The sequence below is a fragment of the Nicotiana tabacum genome, chromosome 16 (genome assembly GCF_000715075.1).
Source record: "Nicotiana tabacum cultivar K326 chromosome 16, ASM71507v2, whole genome shotgun sequence".
NCBI classification, from domain to species: domain Eukaryota; kingdom Viridiplantae; phylum Streptophyta; class Magnoliopsida; order Solanales; family Solanaceae; genus Nicotiana; species Nicotiana tabacum.
The window spans coordinates 130,744,068-130,767,085 of NC_134095.1; positions in this window are offsets into that span (position 1 = coordinate 130,744,068).

The following is a 23,018-nucleotide window of genomic DNA, read 5'->3' on the forward strand; positions in this document are numbered from 1 at the left end:
TTCTTTTCTGTACAGTTCTCTTTATACTGGTCTTAATGACATGGCTTGCATAAGGAATTCCCAGCCCGGTCTTAAAAATCAATCTGATTCCGAAATGATAGTTCAAGAAGTAGATTGCGACTACGAATCAGAATATGATGATGAGGATGAAGCCTTCGAAGAAATTGGTAAGGAGTTAATTCACTTCGAAGAAAAACCCAAACCCAATTTGAATGACACAGAATCCGTCAATTTAGGGGACACAGATGACGTCCGAGAGACTAAAATAAGTGTCCACCTCGAGCCAAAAATTCGGGAGGAGTTAATCAAAGCACTCACTGAGTATAAAGATGTTTTTGAGTGGTCATATGACGATATGCCAGGTTTAAGCATTGATTTAGTGGTCCACAAATTGCTCATTGATCCAGCGTTCCCACTCGTCAAGCAAAAGTTGAGGAAATTCAAAACTGATATGAGTGTGAAGATTAAAGAAGAAGTTACCAAGCAGTTGGATGCAAAGGTTATTCGGGTCACTCGATATCCTGTCTGGTTGGCTAATGTTGTGCCTGTGCCGAAGAAGGATGGCAAGATTAGAGTATGCGTCAATTACCGCAATCTCAACAAAGTAAGTCTGAAGGAAAACTTCCCACTACCCAATATCCACATTTTGATCGACAATTGTGCCAAGCGCGAGATTGGATCTTTTGTGGATTGCTATGCCGGGTATCATCAGATTCTAATGGATGAAGAAGATGCAGAAAAAACGGCCTTCATCACGTTGTGGGAAACTTATTGCTACCAATTAATGCCATTTGGGTTGAAGAATGCTGGGGCAACTTATATGAGAGTGATGACTACTGTATTTCATGATATGATACACAAGGAGATTGAGGTATATGTAGATGATGTGATCATAAAATCAAAGCATCAGGCCGACCACGTCGAGGATTTGAGGAAATTCTTGCAAAGGCTTCGCAGGTACAACCTCAAGCTTAACCCCGCCAAGTGTGCATTTGGTGTCCCATCGGGAAAACTGTTGGGATTCATAGCCAGCCGGCGAGGCATTGAGTTGGACCCTTCAAAGATCAAAGCCATACAAGAGTTGCCACCTCCGAGGAACAAGACTGAAGTGATGAGTCTGTTAGGAAGGCTGAACTACATCAGCAGGTTTATTGCTCAGCTCACGACAACGTGTGATCCTATTTTCAAGTTGTTGAGGAAGGACGCTGCGATCAAGTGGACTGATGAGTGTCAAGAAGCGTTTGACAAGATAAAAGGTTACTTGACAAACCCACCTATGTTGGTTCCGCCAGAACCATGGAGACCTTTGATTGTTTACTTGACAGTCTTGGAAAATTCATTTGGTTGTGTACTGGGGCAGCATGACGTCACAGGAAAGAACAAGTCATCTATTATCTTAGCAAGAAGTTCACAGTTTATGAGGTTAAGTACACTCACCTGGAAAGGACATGTTGTGCCCTAACTTGGGTGGCACAAAAGTTGAAACATTATTTGTCATCCTACACTACTTACCTCATTTCACGCTTGGATCCATTGAAGTATATCTTTCAAAAGCCTATGCCGACAGGAAGACTTGCAAAATGGCAGATTTTGCTCACAGAGTTTGACATAATCTATGTGACTCGGACTGCGATGAAAGCCCAAGCATTGGTCGATCATTTGGCCGAGAACCCGGTCGATGAAGAATATGAGCCGCTGAGGACTTATTTTCCTGACGAAGAGGGGGTGCATATTGATGAACTAGAACAGGCCGATAAACCAAGCTGGAGACTTTTCTTTGATGGGGCTGCTAACATGAAAGGAGTCGGAATAGGAGTTGTGCTTATTTCTGAAACAGGGCATCACTATCTTGTTACGGCCCAGCTTCGTTTTTATTGTACCAACAATATGGTTGAGTACGAAGCATGCATTTTGGGTTTAAGGTTAGCTGCGGACATGGATGTCCAGGAAGTCTTGGTCTTGGGAGACTCGGACCTTCTGGTACATCAAATTCAAGGAGAATGGGAAACGCGAGATCTGAAGCTCATACCATACTGACAATGCTTGCATGATCTTTATAAACGCTTTAGATCAGTGGAGTTCAGGCATATTCCAAGGGTCCATAATGAGGTCGCCGATGCTTTGGCTCCCTAGCGTCAATGTTGCACCATCCGGACAAAGCCTATGTCGATCCTTTGCACATTCAAGTGCGAGATCAACATGCTTACTGCAACATGATTGAAGAGGAATTTGATGGCGAACCGTGGTTCCATGATATCAAGGAATACATCAGAATGGGGATATACCCAGTGCAAGCCACGGGGGATCAAAAGAGAACAATTCGACGGTTGGCAAGCGGATATTTCTTAAGTGGAGGAGTTTTGTATAAAAGAACACCAGACCTGGGATTGTTAAGGTGCATAGATGCTAGACAGGCTATGGCTGTCATGTCCGAAGTACATTTAGGAGTCTGCGGACCACATATGAGCGGATATGTGCTGGCGAAGAAAATTCTCCGAGCAGGTTATTATTGGCTCACCATGGAGCGAGATTGTATTAGTTTTGTGCGCAAATGTCATCAGTGCCAGATACACGGAGATTTGATTCATTCTCCGCCATCGGAATTACACACAATGTCAGCGCCATGGCCCTTCGTCGCTTGGGGCATGGATATCATTGGACCAATTGAGCCAGCAGCATCCAACGGGCATAGGTTCATTCTGATAGCCATTGATTATTTCACCAAATGGGTTGAGGCCAAAACTTTCAAGTCTGTGACCAAGAAAGCAGTGGTCGATTTTGTTCACTCTCATATCATCTATCGATTTGGAATCCCAAAGGTGATCATCACAGATAATGGTGCTAATCTCAACAGCAATTTGATAAAAGAGGTATGTCAACAATTTAAGATTACACACCGCAATTCTACCCCATATCGTCCCAAGGCGAATGGAGCAGTTGAGGCAGCCAACAAAAACATAAAGAAGATACTTCGGAGGTAGAAGGTTCGAGGCAATGGCATGAAAAATTACCATTTGCGTTGTTGGGTTATCGCACCACTGTCCGTACTTCAGTAGGTGCAACTCCTTATTTATTGGTATATGGAACTGAAGCCGTGATACCTGCGGAAGTTGAAATCTCGTCCGTTCGGATTGTCGTTGAAGCTGAGATTGATGACGATGAGTGGGTCAAAACTCGTCTGGAGCAGTTGAACTTGATTGATGAAAAACGATTGCCAGTTGTGTGTCATGGCCAGTTATATCAAAAGAGAATGGCAAGAGCATACAATAAAAAGGTGCATCCCCGGAAGTTTGAAGTGGGCCAGCAAGTGCTGAAACCCATCCTTCCACATCAAGTTGAGGCAAAAGGCAAGTTCGCCCCGAATTGGCAAGGGCCATTCATTGTAACCAGAGTGTTGTCCAATGGTACTTTATGTTTAACAGATATCGAAGGAAAATGCATCGACATGGCTATCAACTCTGACGCAGTTAAGAGATATTATGTATGATTTTTTTTAATTGTAATTGTTGTTTGTTTGCATTTGGCATGATATCGGAGAATGAAATGACGGAGGCAATTTGTTCTTCCATCCAAATACTTAAACTTTTGCTTCCCCTTTTGAGCCTTACTTATTCTTTCATACCCCTCTTTTGGAATCAGTCATGAAAATGAAAAGGGAGAAAAGAAAAATAATGATAATAAATACAAAAGAAAAGTCACAAGAAAAACAAAGGAATTGGGAACTACATTTGACCTGATTCCTCAAAAAGGACACATAGGCACCTCACGGCTCGGTCATAGTGTAATAAGAATCAAAAATCCCCCAAACAAGAAAAACTGGGGCAGAAGTTGTGTTTATAATTTTGGGGAAGGAAAGTTGATTCCAAGAGTTGTAATGTTTTACCCATCAAAATTATTTTAAATTTTTTAGCCATACAATAGAAACCCATATTGATGTCCAAAAGACCTCCCGATCAGTATCCGAGAAGTGCCAAGTCGGGCAAATGGAAGTCTGGAGTAACACTCTGGCCCCCAGCAGAAAAGAAACGAAATGAGAGAATCCCCAGCAGAAAGGAAATGAAATGAGAGAATCTTATCAGTAACACCCCAATCCCCAGCTGAAAAGAGATAAAATGAGAGAGTCTTATTGGTGAAAACCTTCACAGGCACCATAAGGCGATGGAAGTTGAGAGAAATAAAATGAGAGAGTCTTATCGGTGAAAACCTTCACAGGCACCATAGGGCGACGGGAGTTGAGAGAAAGGAGAGAGTCTTATTAGTGAAAACCCCTCGAAGGGCACTATAAGGCGACAAGGAATTGAAAGTGGACAAACGAGGTAAGGTTGACAGAAATGATCCGTCGAAGCATCAAGCAGAACACAGATGTTGATTCGGCAAAAGAGTTGGGTTGCGGGACCTTTTGAAATGCAAAGTAAGGCCATCAGAAAGATTGATTGATGTAAATAGACTGGGTTAATTAATCCAAAAATGCACGACATGATCATTGAGATTAGTTATACCATTCAGATGTGTCCTTTTCCTTTTTCTCTTCAAACATTGTTCAGAAAGAATTTTCTTTTCGTTTTTGGAAGTCATCATCTTTCATTTCTTTTGGTTAAATTTTTTTTTTATATAGTAGTTTGTCTTTAAGAAGGATTTTCAAAGCCAACTACCAGTCGCCAACATGGGGCAAGGTAAATGGGGATAAGACAGGCCGAAGATAATATGATGGGACAAGAAAGACGTCACTATAAGACCAAATGACGGATTGCTCTAAGATGTCGAGGAAAGTATGGAGTAAAAGTGGAAAACAACGGTTGAGAAGTTGGCAAATAACAGAAGCATCAAGAAGGTCGAAAGTTATCGGCCAAGTTTCAAGCTGGTCGAACAACGTAGAGCATGGAAAAAGGAAAAAAGGAAAACCATCCCCAGCAGGAACGTCCCCCAAATTTTAAACTAACAAATTTTCTTTGATTTGAAGCAGGGACAGGAAATGTTATTGATGATGGAAAGACATGCCACGAGAAAGATTGTCAAACTGGGGCAGAAAATTTTCTTTCATTTCGAAAATTTTGTGGAAGTCTAACACAAGTTTGTTGAAAGCGGTATCCCCAGCAGTTTTCGGGAGAAAGCAAAACAAGTTTTAAAGAAAGCAATTTCGGGAGGAAGATAACACAAGTCTTAAGGGAAGTATTTTCAGAGGAAGGAAAACACCAGCTTTAAGGGAAGTAGTCTCTGAAGGAGGAGAATAACATATTTTTGAATGAAACACCGGAGTTATCCCCAGCAGTTTTCAGAGGAATGAAGCACCAGTTTTGAAGGAAGCAGTTCTGAAAGAAGATTATTCAAGTTAGAAGGAAAATGGTTCAGGTGGCAGGAAGGAACAACGGCAATAGAACGTATCTTTAAGTTGTAGTTGAAGTCAGGAGCCCGCCTGAAGAATGGAGGTGTTATATTTCCAATTATAGTAGAAGTCAGGAGACCCGCCTGGAGAATGGAGGTTGTTATATTTTAAGAAGTTGTTGAAGTTAGGAGCCCGCCTGGAGAATGGAGGTATTATATGTTAAGTCATAATAGAAGTCAGGAGCCCGCCTGGAGAATGGAGGTGTTATATCTTTAAGTTGTAGTTGAAGTCAGGAGCCCGCCTGGAGAATGGAGGTGTTATATCTTTAAGTCATAATTGAAGTCAGGAGCCCGCCTGGAGAATGGAGGTATTATATCTTTAAGTTGTAGTTGAAGTCAGGAGCCCGCCTGGAGAATGGAGGTGTTATATTTTAAGAAGTTGTTAAAGTCAGGAGCCCGCCTAGAGAATGGAGGTGTTATATCTTTAAGTCATAATTGAAGTCAGGAGCCCGCCTGGAGAATGGAGGTATTATATTTTAAGTCATAATAGAAGTCAGGAGCCCGCCTGGAGAATGGAGGTGTTATATCTTTAAGTTGTAGTTGAAGTCAGGAGCCCGCCTGGAGAATGGAGGTGTTATATTTTAAGAAGTTGTTAAAGTCAGGAGCCCGCCTGGAGAATGGAGGTGTTATATCTTTAAGTTGTAGTTGAAGTCAGGAGCCCGCCTGAAGAATGGATGTGTTATATTTTAAGAAGTTGTTAAAGTCAGGAACCCGCCTGGAGAATGGAGGTGTTATATTTTAAGAAGTTGTTGAAGTCAGGAGCCCGCTTGGAGAATGGAGGTATTATCTTGTGAAGTCATAGAAGAAGTCAGGAGCCCGCCCGGAGAGTGGAGGGTTGCAACAAAAATCCCCAGCATAAATTAAAGTCCAGAAGTCGGAAGGAAGGCAACACTAGTCAGAAAAAGGCAGTTTAAGCTTTGAAGGAAAAATAATTCGAAGCTCACAAGAAGGAAATAAGAAATTCAAATTCGGCAATCAAGAGAGAATACGATTCAAGTCAGAAGCAAAGAAACATCAGAGGAAACACAAGACAACAAGACAGCAAGGCAACAAGGCAACAACAGTCACATGACCAAGTTTGAGAATAAATCTTTGTAATTCATAAACCATAGCTTAGTATAACTTCTTTATTTTTATCAAGGTGTAACAAGGAGGTCAGTAAGTAGCGGCAGCAGCAGCAGCAACAGCAGTAACAGCAAATTCACAGCTCCAGGATAGTCCCAGCTACCAAAACGTCCCGAACTATATTGACCTGATTCCCTTTTAGCCAGGGATATGTAGGAAACCTTCGAAGCAGAGGTTCGGTCAAATCTTTAAAAAAAATGCTTCGCACGGAGTAGCCGAACGGGCAAAAATCGCTCGTATCCGCTCACTTTATCTTTGCACGAAAACTCTTCATGTTTCCGGACAAAGAGGGGTAGCTGTGAGCACGTGATTTTTGCCCTACAAGAACTACTCCCACAAAATTTCAAAATAAAATAGTTGTGTGTTGCTTGTGATTTGTCTGTGCATGTTTATTCTATTTATACTACTGAAAAATACAAAAATATATGTGTTGCATTTGCATTTACAATTTAGGATTAATTAACCAATAATTTGTTTTACGAAAATGAAAATCATAAAAAATAATGTACTTTGCATTTTTAGCATTTAATGTGGAATTGTGTGATTTTATTGTTAATTGGCATTTAATTATATGTGATAAATGTTATTAGAAGATAATTAGTATTTTTAATAAGTTAACTTGGTTTATAATTTTAGAAAATAATTTAGAAAGCAAAATGAATGAAAAGAACAAAAAACTAGGAAGGAAAATCGGATTAGGCTCAAATCCCTGGCCTAATGGCATGTCCCAAACCCGGTCCAGGCAGCTCCTCTCACAGGATAGTGAAACGACGTAGTATAGGGACCAAACTACGTCGTTTCAATGGCAAAAATCTCAGTCATTCAACCAAGCCACATCCAACGGTCACAGATCAATACTCGTATCCAAGAACCGAACCCGACCCGTTTACCCCGAACCAAACCCGCCTCAGTACTTAACCAAAATGACCACGTTTGACCCCCTAACCTAATCTGGAACGTCGATCTTCACTGATCCAACGGATCACATTAATCACCCCATTTCAATATACCAAACCGCAAATCAGAGACCCTAACCCTTTCATTCCATCTCTAAGTTTTAGAGACCAAACAGACCCTCCGCCTCTTACCACCGTGCTCCGCCCAGCGGAAATCGCCTTACGGCGGTTTCGGTGGTCCAAACGACCCCATCTTTTCACCACTGATTCCCCTCGACCTCCCCATTCCGAATCCCTAACTCTTATCCCTCGAATCCCAACCGTGTGCTTCGAATATTAGATCGAAAATCAGGCCGGAACCCTATCTCGTCCAATGGCCTCCAATTTCACACCACAGCTTCCCCAAGACTTCCTCGTTCCAGTCCCATACTCATTTCCCTTCGAATCAAGCCCAAGCGTTTCGAATATTCATTCGAAGGTCCAAACCCTAGCGCCGTCACAAGATTCTCTGGTGGCGGCGCCACCTCCCAAGCCATCCCTAACTAACACCCAATAACCTCCTTGACTCCCTCACCCCAAATCCCATACTCATTTCCCTTCGAAACTGGTCGAATTTCAAATCAGAGTTAAATCGTGAGTTTGACAAACCCTAAAAGAATCGAGCCAGAGGATCGATACAGTAGAAAACTGAGGTCGTAATCGACCTTAGTCGTGTGATCTTAGTCGAGAACACTCGATTAAGGTCCGTTTCAGCTTCAAACCTCAAGTCGAAGTTTCGATTGGAACGGATTGGATTTTAGCATGTGGTTTCTGAGGTATTTCTCCTCTTTTCCTTTTTCCTTTTTGATTGTTGTTTGTGTTTGCCTAATTTCATTGTTGTGATTGTCAATTACTTCTTCCCCCTATTTCGAACCTTTTTCCGGTCCAAATTTTCATCACTGTATTAATTGGATTTGTCTGAAATCGCTCGAACCCCTGTCTGTTTGTTATCCCTGTGGATTAGTTTCTTCTTTACATTGTTGAGTATCTCGCTTTAGGCAAGTTCAGTGAGTGATTGTATAAAACTGTGATCGTTTGATATTACTGTTGGTTCAAATTGTCTTATTATGTTATGTTTGATTCTTTCCTCTCCGTTGCCAATCAGTTTTGTTGCATATGAATTTGTGATATTACAATATTTCATTCATTTTGCCTAAGTTTGATTTAGAATTGTGAATGCAGTCAGTTAATCCCATGTACATGTGCATCTTAGCAGCTTTGCATCAGTTTGCTATTTGATCTAATCTGAGTTCTAAGTTCGAACTGTTAGGTGAATTGAATTAAATTGGTTATAGCTGTTGTAGTTTGCTGATTAATTAGGAATCAGTTTAGTTATCTGATTAAGGATTGGTTATAGCTGATGAGGTAAAAGGGATTGGGTAGGACAGTAATTTCAGGGACTTTAGGAGGGTATTTTGGGATTTAAAATGTTTGAAAATGGTTTAAGTTGAATGGTCTGACAGTAAGGTACTAAAGTACTATTAAACTAATGAATTATTTAGTAATAGTAGGGAACAAAACATAATAGCATGGGAAGACCTAATGGGGATTTAATTAAAGTATGCACTACCCATAACCATTGAATAAAATAAAGAAAAGACAAGGGTTAATGGGGGACAAAACAGACTTTAGTGGAGTTCTAGAGAATATCATGAGAAATAATGCTTGATTAATGGGTCTAAGTACTCCTTAGAGCTGTAAAAGGAGCTGAGGTTTTGGTACGTTTAAGTTGTTGTACTAGAATAGATACTAGATGATTAGTAATTGTTTAGGTTTACTTCTGATTTGTGTTGTATAATTGGACTGACCGAACCATTAATTTGTAATGAACCGTACTGGAATGATGAATTATTAAGCGTAGGTATATTCATATTGAACCGTTAGCTGTGTATGTTTGTGTACTTAGAAATGCATATGAGTTTTTTAGTTAAGTACTAATTAAAATGAATAGTTCCTATTAGTTTTAGTTAATTTCTTGTGTTTCATAAATCTGTCTAAAAAAATATTTCAAGCTGTGATTAAGTAGGGCTGTGCTGAACTGCTTAGAACTGATTTGAATTCCAGTAGGGTGAGGTCTCAGCATGACAATTAGTTGTTTGCCTTTTGAATATTCGGATTGCATAAGTGTCCTCTCGGACAATTTTGGGCATCAATTAGCAGAACATAAGCGTTAACCAGACAATTCAAAAATGGTTGTAGCACATTGATTAAATTCAATTTTGATTCTATCATCAATATTACATCTTGCTTCAATTCAACCTTTGATTCTGGGCTCAAAAGTGAGACCCAAACAGCTTTGGTTCAGCTGCACAACTAAACTTGAATAATGTCTCTTGGGCCTGGTTTCCGCAACAACAAAGCCCAAACTGTCCAATTCTTCATGTTTTGAACAACTTGCTAAGCATGCTTCGACTTTACTTCGTAAGTTACTGGGCTTGAATTGATTTGAAAGTGAATCATAAGGATTTGGCCTTTTATCAATGTTAATCAATTAGGACTTTTTTTTATTAGAGACAAAAATAGAAAATCATCTTCACTTTAGGATTGCCTTTTAAATAATAAAATGAGACGAGCCTCGCCCAAATAAAAATGTAACTTTGTGGGGGCCTCAATAAATGGTTAAAATAAAACATTTAGAATTCGGACGGGCTATTTAGTGAATTTTACGGCCTTCCCCAAAAATAATAACGCGTTAGTCTCTTTAGGTGCGTATTTTAATAACATTACCTCCCTAAACTCGGGTGCACATTTATATGACCCAAATTCAAATCTCACCGGAGTCGAGATGTGTCAACAACCACGGGTGTATTGATGTGACGTAGTTCGAGATGCGTTTTTACGACGTTACAATTCTCTATAATAAAAAGCGGTAAACAGTTAAAACTTGCACATAGGTTCAACATGTATTGAAATCAGATAAATAAGCCGAATATGATAGTTGAGCGACCGTGCTAGAACCACGGAACTCGGGAATGCCTAACACCTTCTCCCGGGTTAACATAATTCCTTATCCGGATTTCTGGTTCGCGGACTGTAATACAGAGTCAATCCTTTCCTCGATTCGGGATTCAACCGGTGGCTTGGTACACCATAAATCTCCCAAGTGGCGACTCTGAATCTTTAAATAAAATCTCGTTTCGATTGTCCTTTAATTGGAAAAACTCCCCCCTCTGCGCCCCTGCGGGCGCAGGTAAAAAGGAGGTGTGACACCTACATATCCTTGGCTACAAAGGAATCAGGACACGTGTAGTTCAGAAGTGAGTGGGATGATGGAGTATGCAGAGGTGGAGAGCCGGTCGAGGTGCCGTTCTGCGGAGGTTCCGATCCGCGGTCCTGTTATTACATTAAAAATCAAAACATGATAAAGACTAGCTAAGTCTATCAACTACGAGTTACAAGATTCTTATCTATAAGTCTTCTGAAGCTTGATCTTGAGTCTTGAGTGGTTCTTCATTCAGACTTTAAATTTGAACCTTGACGCTTGCTAGTTGCAGTTGCTAGTTCATCCTTCTTCAGCTTTTCGGATCAAGACCAGGCATGCAGTGCTTGTGACCTCGGCCATGTCTTGAGCAGCCCACATCTTTCATCATCTTCTGCATTTGGATTAACTTCTTGCCTTTCTTTTTTCTGGATTGTGACTAACTTCCGTTGATCATCTCGGACTGTTGACTCGCATTCTTGTCGCGAGCTTCTTTTGTTTCTGACTTGAGTTGCATTCTGAAGTGAATTCCCTTATTCTCCAAGTATGCTCCGATTGCTAACATTTGAATTGCTGCTTTGTTCTTCAGGTGGGCTCTTGATTACCAACACTTGAATTGCTGTCCCTGATTACCAACACTTGAATTGCTGCTTTGTTCTTTAGGTGGGCTCCTGATTATCAACACTTGAATTGCTTTGTTCTCCAGGTGGGCTCCTGATTACCAACACTTGAATTGTTTGTTTCGGAACTTCTTCCCTTGAAACTTGAACTATCTTCCCTTGAAACTTGAACTGTCTTCCCTTGTTCTCCAGGTGGGTGTCTGATTGTTGTACTTGAACTGTTTTCCTTCTAAACTGTTTTTCCTTGAAACTTGAATTGTCTTCCCTTGAAACTTGAACTGTCTTCCCTTGTTCTCCAGATGGGCACCTGATTGCTAAAACTTTATATGTTCCCTTATTTTCCATGTGGGTGCTTGCAATCAAAACCAACAAAACAAACGAAATCTTCTGCCCCAGTTTGCACTAGGAAGAATTGTGAGTTGTTAGCAATATTGTAAACCACTTATATTATTGATGCAATGATGAGAGTAAACTAAAGACTAGACTAGGATGTGCGTCTCCTAAAAGTGATTGAGCTTGCAGAAAACTGTAAACTAAGCTTGACTAAAGTAAAGACTAACCCTATTCTCCAGGCAGGGCCCCTGATTTCAAGAAAACTAAACATTTATTACTTAAGAAAACTAAAAATTGACCCCTTTTTTCAAATCCAGACTTCCTTTTTTTCAAATTATCCTAGGAGAAAATTCGTCAGACTAGGTTTCCTATCTTATGAGAAAGATTCATCAGACTAAAACGTTTATCCTAGGAGAAAATTCAGCAGACTAGGTCCTTTTTTCTCTCTCTTTTTTCTTTTGTTTTTGGTATCTTAGGAGAAAGATTCATCCAACTAAGACGTTTATCCTAGGAGAAGATTCATCAGACTAGGTTTTCTATCTTAGAAGAAAAATTTATCAGACTAAGATTTTGATCCTAGGAGAAAGTTCATCAGACTAGGTCCTCTTTTTGTTATCTTAGGAGAAAGATTCATCAGACTAAGATTTCTATCCTAGGAGAAAGTTTATCAGACTAGGTCCTCCTTTTGTTATCTTAGGAGAAAGATTCATCAGACTAATATTTTTATCCTAGGAGAAAGTTCATCAGGCTAGGTTTTCTATCTTAGGAGAAAAATTCATCAGACTAAGATTTTGATCCTAGGAGAAAGTTCATCAGACTAGGTCTTCTATTTTTAAGAGAAAAATTCATCATACTAAGATTTTGATCCTAGGAGAAAGTTCATCAGACTAGGTCTTCTATCTTAGGAGAAAAATTCATCAGACTAAGATTTTATTGGGAGAAGATCCATCAGACTAGGACTTTTTATCCTAGGAGGAAAAAATGTGAAGATTAATGGCAAGATTTTATGCACAATAGCAAGACAAATAAAGGCAAAGATTTGAGAAACTTCCTTTTATCGGCCTGATCTATCAAACTAATCCAATCTTTTCAAACTAATCCAATCTTTTCTTTTACCGTTCTTATGACCTTTGAAGTAGGGCTTGTTCGTGCCAATTATTTGCATCAGCTTCATGACTCACTTTCGACTAGTGGTGCCCCGAGGGATTTTCACCAACAAGTCTCTCTCATTTATTCATCTCTGTTTACCGTCGCCTTACAGTGCCCGTGAGGGTTTTCACTAGTAAGACTCTCTCATTTTTTTCTATTTCTTTTGCTTTCTTGTGTGAACAACTTGACAATGTTCTATGTCGCGTGACAACCGTTGCTCATTGCATGCTTCTCTTGGCATTCTTGAAGGCATATCGGAAGGTTGGATAGGGTTGGGCAGAAGGGTTGGTATGAAGGCTCAATGTAGACTCAAAATAAAGGGGGGGGGGGGGGGTATACTTACAACTCTTGGAATCGACTCTTTCAAAAGTAAAATAAAATCTTTGCCCCAGTTTCAGATACAGGAGATTTTTTTTTTGGACTTTTTTTTCTCTTTTCTGAATTCTTATTTGGTTGGACCGAACCTTGAGGCTGCCTATGTATCCTTTTTTAAAGGAATCAGGTCTAACGTAGTTCAAACATCTGACCTAACTAATTTTTTTCATTTTTCTTTCTGTTGTTTCTTTTCTTTTTTTTTCTTTTTTTTTGTTTTCAAAACAAGTTGCCCCAACTTCTACTTTTTTTAAGGGCATGGACCTTTGACAAATCTTTTCTCCTTTTTTTCACTTGAACTTTCTAAGAATTGCCCCAGTTTGTACTCTGGGACATGGATTTTTTTCTTTTTTTTCATGTTTTTTTTTACTTTTGACTCTAAACTTGATTCCAAAAGAGGGTGGTCAAAGAAAATAACACAGGTTCAAAAGGGGTAACAAAGGGTATAAAGTATTTGGATAGCAGAAAAAGGGCCTCCCAGCCTCGATAACGCCAATTATAGTATTTTTTTTGCGATCATATCATTGATGAACATGCCTGACTTCTTGGGCCTTTTTCAATGTAAAGCTGTATGAGCAATACTTTCCTCGTTGTGAATGACCCTTGTCAATTTGGGTGACTTTTCTTGTATTTTGTCTTGATGTAGAAGATGCATTTTGTCACTAACTGATCCATTTCAAGTTATCTGGAATACACCTTCTATTGAAAACACTTTCTATCTCTTAGTGCTAAACAGACTTCAGCCAATCCGATTATCCTTAAGCTTGATCTTCTCAAATGATTCAAAAGGTAGAGATCCTTAACTTCCATGAGCATGACTGCTTTGGTTCCATATAAACTTGGATCATGCTTATTTTCCAAATGTTTCATGTCTTTATTCATCTTCCAAAAATGTCTCTTTCTCACTTATCCAATTCAAGACTACGTCAGTTTTCTAAGATCTGGCCAAAAATTCCGCATGCATGTCATGTTACTAGTACTAGCGTGAAAGGAATTATGCACAAAATGGATACAAAATGACTGGTTATTTTTTATTGAATGAAGGATAGCAGGGTCCGATAACACAGAAGAAGAAGGAAAGAAGACAAAATAAGCTATCATGGCTAAAGGAGGAGTGACTTTCCAGTTTCTAAGCGACATCTTAGCCACACATTCGCACATCAACATTACCACGATATTTTGACCATTTTATTGGATTCAATACTCAAATTTTGACAATCATCCCGAGCAGCCCATATCCTATTGCTCAAATCTAGTAAAGTCAGCCCCACATTTGCCTCCATTTTTTATTTTTCACCGCCAACTTGACTACTTGCTTTTTCGTGACCTTGGATCAACAACAATGGTGCTTGTTCCATCGGTTGAGAAGATGCTTTTATTTCCGAGAGATCTTGGATGGTTTTTGTGACTAGCCATTGCAACCAACAAACTGACCACCTTTGATTAGCTTTTATTTTAAAACAACAAACATGTTAGAATAAACACTCTCTTTCTTTCTTTCTATCTTTCTTTTTTCTCTTTCTCTTCTTTTTTTTTGTTTGTTTTTTTTCTCTTTTTTTTTTTGTTTTTTAACCATTCGATCGAACCTGATATGGGTTGCCTACGTATCATGTGAAAACATAAATCAGATCTTGCGTAGTTCGGGAAGATTAGGAATAAAGAAAATAAACTAACTTTTTTTTGGATTTTGAATTTTTTATTTTATTTTTTCGAAAGAAAGACTTATAAAGAAGAAAGAGAATATTTTTGAATTTTTGATTTTTCTTCAGCATTTTAGCAAAGAAATACTTCTAAAGAAGAAAGATTATTTTTCTCTTTTTTTTTTGACTTTTTTTTTTTAATTTTTTTTTTTGGAATTTCGATAGAAAAACTTCTAAAGAAGAAAGAACAATATTTTTGCATTTATGGATTTTTATTCTGAAATTAGGAAGAAGTACTTCTAAAAAAAAGAAAGTATTTTTGAATCTTGAATTTTCTTTTCAATTTTCGAAAGAAGAATGAAAATATTTTTGTATTTTTTGAAGAAATTAAAAGAAAATATTTTTGTATATTTTTTTTAAAAAAAACAATTAGGGTCTAAAAGAAAGGCTTTCTAAAGAAGCAAGTAATGGAAAATATTTTTGGATTTTTTGAAAATTGGGGTCTCAAAAAAAAGAACTTTTCTAGAGAGGAAGTAAAGGAAAATATTTTTGGATTTTTTGAAAATTATGGGCCGAAACCGATGACGTTTGCCTACGTATCTCACATCCGGTGAGAATCAAACCCGCGTAGTTCGCCCAGTTTTGACATGAAAAGGAAAAAAGGAAAAAAACAAAAAAAAAATCATTTTGGACCAATTCTTCTCTTTTCAACCGACTTTTTTTTTTCAAGGAATCCTTCTTCTTCTCTTTTTTTTCAAAAATTCAGCGGTGTTTCGAGACATTTTGGGCATCAGTTTTGGGAAACGGGTGAAATCCTCTTTCATATCTCAACTCGGTTTTTCTTTTGGTTTTCCTCGCTCAATCTAGAAGCCGATCAACATGCAATCCGAAACAAATTAAATGCACAGGTAGCACATAAAATGCATCAGATTGGTCTTTTCTTTTCGGGTACACCTGTCCTAGACGGACCCAACACCTGTGTTGAGTCCCCAAAGTCAAATGCACATGATGCAAACAAGCGTTCCTACTACGGATCCGGCATGAGGCTGAGTTATTCTAAGTTTAAAACCTGGGTGTATTGTTCTAGACCTGGCTTACACGAGCGGACAACTCGAGCCGAGGGAGGGCAGCATACCGGTAATCAAAAGATCATTCGGCTTTGCAACTTGTCCGAACCTCGTTCTAAATTGGGATATGACACTTACAGAAAAAAGACACGCCAGCGTGTACTCCTCAGAAGATAGAAGAGAGGGGTTTCGTAGCAGTTTATATACAGTTCAGATAATATCAAAGCGGTAAAAAGCAACATTTAACACATTAGGCCCAAACATGTAAATAAAATCAAACAATAAATAAAGCCAAATATAACAATTATTCTAAGCTCAAATTCTTGAACCCTGAACCAGAGATTCTAGGTTCGATTTCCCAACAGAGTCGCCAGACCTGTCACACCTCCTTTTTACCTACACCCCCGGAAAGGGTATAATGGAGTTTCTTCCAACTTAAAGTGACAATCGAAAATGGATTATACATTTATGAAATTCAGAGTCGCCACTTGGGATAATTATTGGTGTCCCAAGTCACCAGTTCAAATCCCGAATCGAGGAAAAGATTGACTCTGTATTATAGTCCGCGAACACAGAAATTCGGGTAAGGAATTCTGTTAACCCGGGAGAAGGTATTAGGCATTCCCGAGTTCCGTGGTTTTAGCACGATCGCTCAACTATCATAATTGGCCTATTATCCGATTTTAATGCATGTTTTAGCATATGGTACATTTTAATTTTGTAACCGCTTTTATTTAATTATTTTTAGGAAAGATTCGACGTCATCTAGAATACGTCTTGAACCACGTCACATAAATGCACCCGCGGTCCACGACACATTTTATCAAACGTTGTTGAGATTTGGATTTTGGTCACATAAATGCACACCCAAATTTAAGGAAATTAAGCATCGTAACTATGTCACGGAAAATGTACCCATAGTCACAATGGTTTATTAATCGCGCGTGAAGCAAGCTAGTGATTTATGAGTTATTTTTGCTACGTTTGAAATAATTGTAAAGGTCATCGATTATGGACAAAGGAAGAAGTATATGATTTTTTAAAAAAAATCACAACTCAACTGACCTTAAAATTGTTTTACAACTTAATAAATTACCAACAATCTATATTTTGAATTATTTTGATATCTATTAATTTATAAGAAATGGGCTAGCTAAATGCACTTATCGAGTTCGGGCTAACTGTAGCTCATATTGAATTGAATGCGACAGATATAGACATTTATGGCCCATTAAGTATCAAATACCCATGACCATTAATCTTTTTGCCTTAATCCACATGAACACGTTAAACAACTTGGTCCCAGGTCATATTTTAAGCCTAATTGACATACCATCTTAATAATTCCTATGTCTAATCAAATGGAACGGCAACCCAATGTAAATTAATAAGCTAATACAGGAGAACAAATTATTTCACTAGTCACAGAAAAGAGCTTAACAAATGAGAGTAGGAGATGGATTTAGCACATTCATAATCATCAAAACTTCACAATAAATATACAAGGAAAAACTTTAAAGAGCAGCAGAAATGGACCTTAATGTTGAATCTGAAATTTGAGTTCTCGGACAACTTTGAAAGTCATAAACGCACAAGATCGCCAACAGGACCTCGGCTGCCTCGACTCAACTCTTTTTATTTCGGCCAATTATTTGGTCCTCAATCATGAAAGGCATGAACTCGGATTGCTTCTCTGAATTGCAATTACAGAGCTTGATTTTATCGAAGAAAGCTGAGAGGGTAGAAGAGTCACTTGAGGCGTCCCGGGTGAAGCTACTGCCGCCGGCAGCTGAAATGGCAAAGGAACGTAATTGCCGGCTTCATAGATCAACTAAAGCTTGCTTCAATTTGGATTTTACTTGTAATGTAAAATTTTGGAACACTGATAACGTTAAGATGTTATGACTTGTGAGAAAAAAAAATCAGACGAGGGGTTGTCGTCTTTTTCTCATCAAAAACAAAACGGCTCAAAATCTTTTTTTAGGTCTAGCCTTATTTTAGGTGTTAGATACTACTCCCTCCGTTTCAATTTATGTGAATTCATTTGAGTGGGCACGAAGTTTAAGAAAAGAGAGAAGACTTTTGAACTTGTGGTGTAAAATGAAGTACATATATTTTGTGTGGCTATAAATCATTACATAAAAGTAAATTGTTTCCAAATAGGAAAAGAGGTCATTTTTTTTGGCACAGACTAAAAAGGAAATAGGTTCACATAAATTTAAACGGAGGGAGTATTATATAGGGGTAGAGATTAGGTTAGGGGTATGTGCCTAGGAATTATGGGCTAAGGGTAATTGGGTTGGACCATGTCTTTTTGTATCTCAATTTTGAGCTAAGAAGACTCCAAAAATTATTATTCAAAACCATAGATAAATTCCTTTAATATAAGATAACTATACTACATGATCCAAAAATTATTAATTAAAACCATAACTAAATTCTCTTAATATAAGATAACTATACTACATGATGCAAAAATAAATTCTAATTAATTAAACTAAACTATATTAAAACATGAAACTATTACATATTTTTTGTATTTTTCAAGATTATATAAAGATAAAAATAAGGTACTATTTTTGTATATATTTTTTTTACTTTATGAAAGGTACATAAAATAAAATATTTTTTGTAATTTTCATTTTCTTATAATAAAATAAAGAAAAAGAGTCAAAATTACTTAAAATATCTATATTATGCCTCAATTAAATATTTACGTGCTAAAATATGAAAAATCTTGGGGAGGGTCAAAAATCACATGTCTATAGGAACCAACCAGAACGCATGACAAGCCAACTCGGAGAACCGTATCTCACATATCACTCTGACGAAGCTGCTCGAACTGCCTGCGCAGCTCCTCTCTTCGAGACTCAGGAACAAACTTCTCTAGAAAGAGAATGGAGAACTGCTGCCAAGTAAGGGGTGTTGAGCCAACCGGCCTATACCTCTCGTAAGCCTCCCACCAACTAAGTGCAGCCCCAGAGAACTGGAAAGTAGTGAATGAGACCCCACTGGTCTCCAGAATACCTGCGGTCCGAAGCATCATCTGACACTTATCCAAGAAATCCTGTGTATCTTCACCCTCAGCACCACTAAATAGCGGAGGTGAAGTCTCCCAAACCTCTCAAATCTATGTTGCTCGTCCTCTGGCATAACAATAGCTACATAGTCCTGAGTTGGTGCAACCGACTGCGCTGGAGGTGCCCCCAGTGTCTGAAGTCCCTGAACAACCTATTCAGGTGTGCGAGCGGCGAGAGTATAAGTGCCTCCCTCGGCCTAAGAAGTAGTTGCGGCCGTAGTAACTGAGATCGCCTGAGCCAGGCCAATGCACACTGACAGAATCTAAGCTAGGGCCTCGTGAAGGCCTGGGATAACAATAGGCATAGCCGGTGCTTGAGCTGGTCCTCCTGGAGCATCCACAACTAGGCCTGATCATGAACTGGGGGCCTAGTGGATCTGCGGGTGCTACCCTAGCTACTGTGCAGGCCACACCCATGCCCCTACCACAGCCTCGACCGCGACCTCGGCCTCTCGCAATACCAACTGGTGGTACTGTTGGTCGTCCGTCCTGACCAGTAGCACGTGTCCTCACCATCTGTGAGAGAATATAATAACAGAAGTTTAGTTACCAGAATCAACAGATCCGCACGATAAGAATTCAAGAATGTGAAGTTTTTCCTAAAGGTTCAGTAGCCTCTTGAAGATAAGTACAGACCTCTCCGTACCGATATGCAAGATTATACTAAACCTGCTCATGACCCGTGAGACCTATGTAACCTAGGATCTGATACCACCTTGTCACGACCCCAAAACCAATCGGATCGTGATGGAGCCTATCATTGAACTAGGCCAGCCGACACATTCTCAGAATAATTCGATACTTCATAATAAAGGTGTTTTTAAGCTATTAATTAAAAAAACTCCATAGCATAAGTTGAAATAACAAGTGCGGAAAGAAAACAAAAGTCCGATATCGGGGTGTCATAAATCATGAGTGTCTACTAAGGACTATCCAAAAACAACTAAGATTGTTACAGTCTGGAAAACACTAATATAGTCTAAGGAAGATAAGAGTGTTACATCTCGAATTTTTCTTACGTTAAAGTTTCGTCTTCAGTTAATTGATGTAGACTCGAGGATGAGATTATCTTGAGATTAGCATATTAATGGTATTTATAGCAAGCAATAAGTAAGGGACATGAAGGATATAGGGTAAACAAATTAAAGAAAATGAGTTTCGTTAAAGATTGTCGAATTTGGATAAAATACGGTCCGAGCTATAATACCCAACACTGATGGACTAGTACCATGCAAGGTACCATATGATCATGGTATTATGATGTATAAAGTATATTAAAAATAAGTAGAATTTTACGTAATTTAAGATAATTTTTAATTATGCGGGTAATTGGTTAATTACCGAGTAACGGAATATTACCTAGTTAATTAATTAATTATTTGTTGGATAAAATTAAACCACCATGAGGAAGCAAACCACATACTTGTACGTATGTCTCTTAGTCATTATAGGGTATGTGGCAAACTAATGTATTAACTACAAGCACTACCTGATCCTACGTGTAAAAAGACATAGAAGTTGGCAAACGTAGTTAAATGTAAAACACTACAAAATTTGTTAAATGTATTAAAGGTAAAACACTACAAAACATTTCATTTCTAAGGCATTACAGAAGGAGGAAAACGTTATGTATTCTTAAAATCTCTTTCAAACTTCATTCTCAAAAGACATTGAGATCAGATCCTACAAGTTTTAACGGTTCTAACCAGACTTAGCAACGTAAAATTTTGCGGTTCTAAGGAAGTACAATGTACCTCTTTTTAAGAACATCATAAGGATTTTTTCCTACTTCAGGTATGCTAGGTCTAAGATCTTCATTCATTTTGGCATGATCTCGTCATTACACAAGTGTGATAGACATAAAGAAAAATTTATATCCCGAAATTTACATATATTTTTCTAGTCTCTCAAGTTACAATATTCTCTTTATCGGGACTTCATATTCAATTGAGTATTTCCTTCTTCTAGTCAAGAGAGAAGAGAGTATATATATATATATATATATATATATATATATATATATATATATATATATATATATATATATATATATATATATATATATACAGTATTACAGTATTTTCACTACCATCGAGCTATAATCGATGGGCAGGCCCCCATTGGGCAACCTCTGATCAGATGGTAAGTTATATACCGAGCCTACTGTGGTCGAGCGCCTATGAGCGAGCCCAGTTGGTCGAGATACAGAGCCTAGTATGGCCGAGCGTCTATGAGCGAGCCTACTACGGCAGAGCAGATATATATATATATATATATATATATATATATATATATATATATATATATATATATATATATACCGAGCCTTATAGGGCCGGACAACTATTTTACTCGCTATATTGAGAGAATTGAGTTAGTATCAGCATATGAGCATATCTTCAGATTTTCTTTGACTCCTAGTTGTTTTCAATTATTATATTATCAGTTCAGTTTCAACTTTCAGTATATTGCCTTACATACCCGGTATATTATTTCGTACTGACGTCTCTTTCCGGGGGAGTTGCATTTCATGCATGCAGGTTCATACAGACATACGGGTAGACCTCCTCAGTAGGTGTTGCCCGAGTTCAGCCTTATCGGTAAGCTCCCCGTCTTTCGAAGTTGCCGGATCAAGCCGTTTGGTGTACATCTTGTGCATATATGTAGATAGGTTATGGGTAGATCGGTGCCCCGTTCCGATCGCAGTACATCTATTAGTGGAGGGTTATAGATATATCCTGTCAGTTACTGCAATATGTTGGGCTTGTAGGCCTTGTACTTATATTTTGTTGGCTTGTCAGTTGTAGTAATTATGACGGCCTTGCCGGCCCAACTTTATATTGACAATTAGTCAGCGTTAGTCTCTATCCAGTCTTATATTTTTCATCGCACACTGTTTTGTAATGTGTTCCTTGGCCAAAGTATGACATTACATGTTCAGAGTCTCTTAGTCACAAGTGGTACGCAAGGATAGGTGAGGCACTGGGTTTCGGTCTCACCCCAGGCTCGGGGCGTGACAAAAGTGGTATCAGAGTAGTTCTGTCCTAGGGAGTCTACAAGCCGTATCTAGTAGGATCTTATTTATAGATGTATGGTGCACCACATCATATAAGCAGGGGACTACAGGGCATTTAGGAGTTGGTTACCCTTCTTTCAAATCTAAATCGTGCTTTAGCACTGAGTTATAGGAAATTTGAGTTAAACTTACATGTTGACGTGTGAATGCACAAATGATGGTAACTAGGAAGATTACGGCTGGCCAGAAGAGAGAAAAAGCAGTAGGTGAGGGGACTAGCAGGGTACCCCCAGCATATGGGGCCCAATCGGAGTCCTAGGGAGTGACCCCTACCCAGCAATTATCGGCTCCTTCGCCACCTTAGGAGATTCCTAGGGAGACTGCACATCCAGTTCCCCCTCCGCTTGCATCAGATCAGGACGTGAGAAGTGCGGTGCATTTGCTGGCACAGTTGGTAGCTACCCAACAACAGACTTGGGCATCACTAGTACATGACCTTCCGAGGGATCTGGAGTTCAAGGGTCCGAGAGTTTATTGCTCTGAGTCCCCCAGAGTTCACGGGAACAGATCAGAGGGAGGACCCGCAGGATTTTGTAGACTAGTTTCACAGGATATTTCGGGTTATGCATGCCACGGATAAAGAGGCAGTTGAGCTAGCAGCTTTTCAACTTTGAGATATAGCCATCCTTTGGTACGAGGAATGAGAAAGGTCCAGGGGACGTGATGTACCTCCAGCTATTTGGGAGAATTTTTAGATGCCTTCCTTGACCAGTACTTACCGCGAGAGATCCGACAGGCCCGAGTCGATTAGTTTCTAGCCCTCAATGAGGCCAATATGAGTGTTCGAGAGTATAGTCTTCATTTTGACTCATTGGCCAGATATGCACCATCCATATTTTCTACTATGCGGGGTAGAATCCACAAGTTTATAGCAGGGTTGGCCTAGGGTTGATGAGGCATGTACCACCGCTGCATTACATGATAGTATGGATATCTCCCAGATTCAGGCCTTTTCCCAGAATATAGAAAATGGGTAGGCATCGGTAGCAGGGTACAGAGAGGATTGAGTCATGGCAGCGGAAGAGGATGAGATTTGCCATA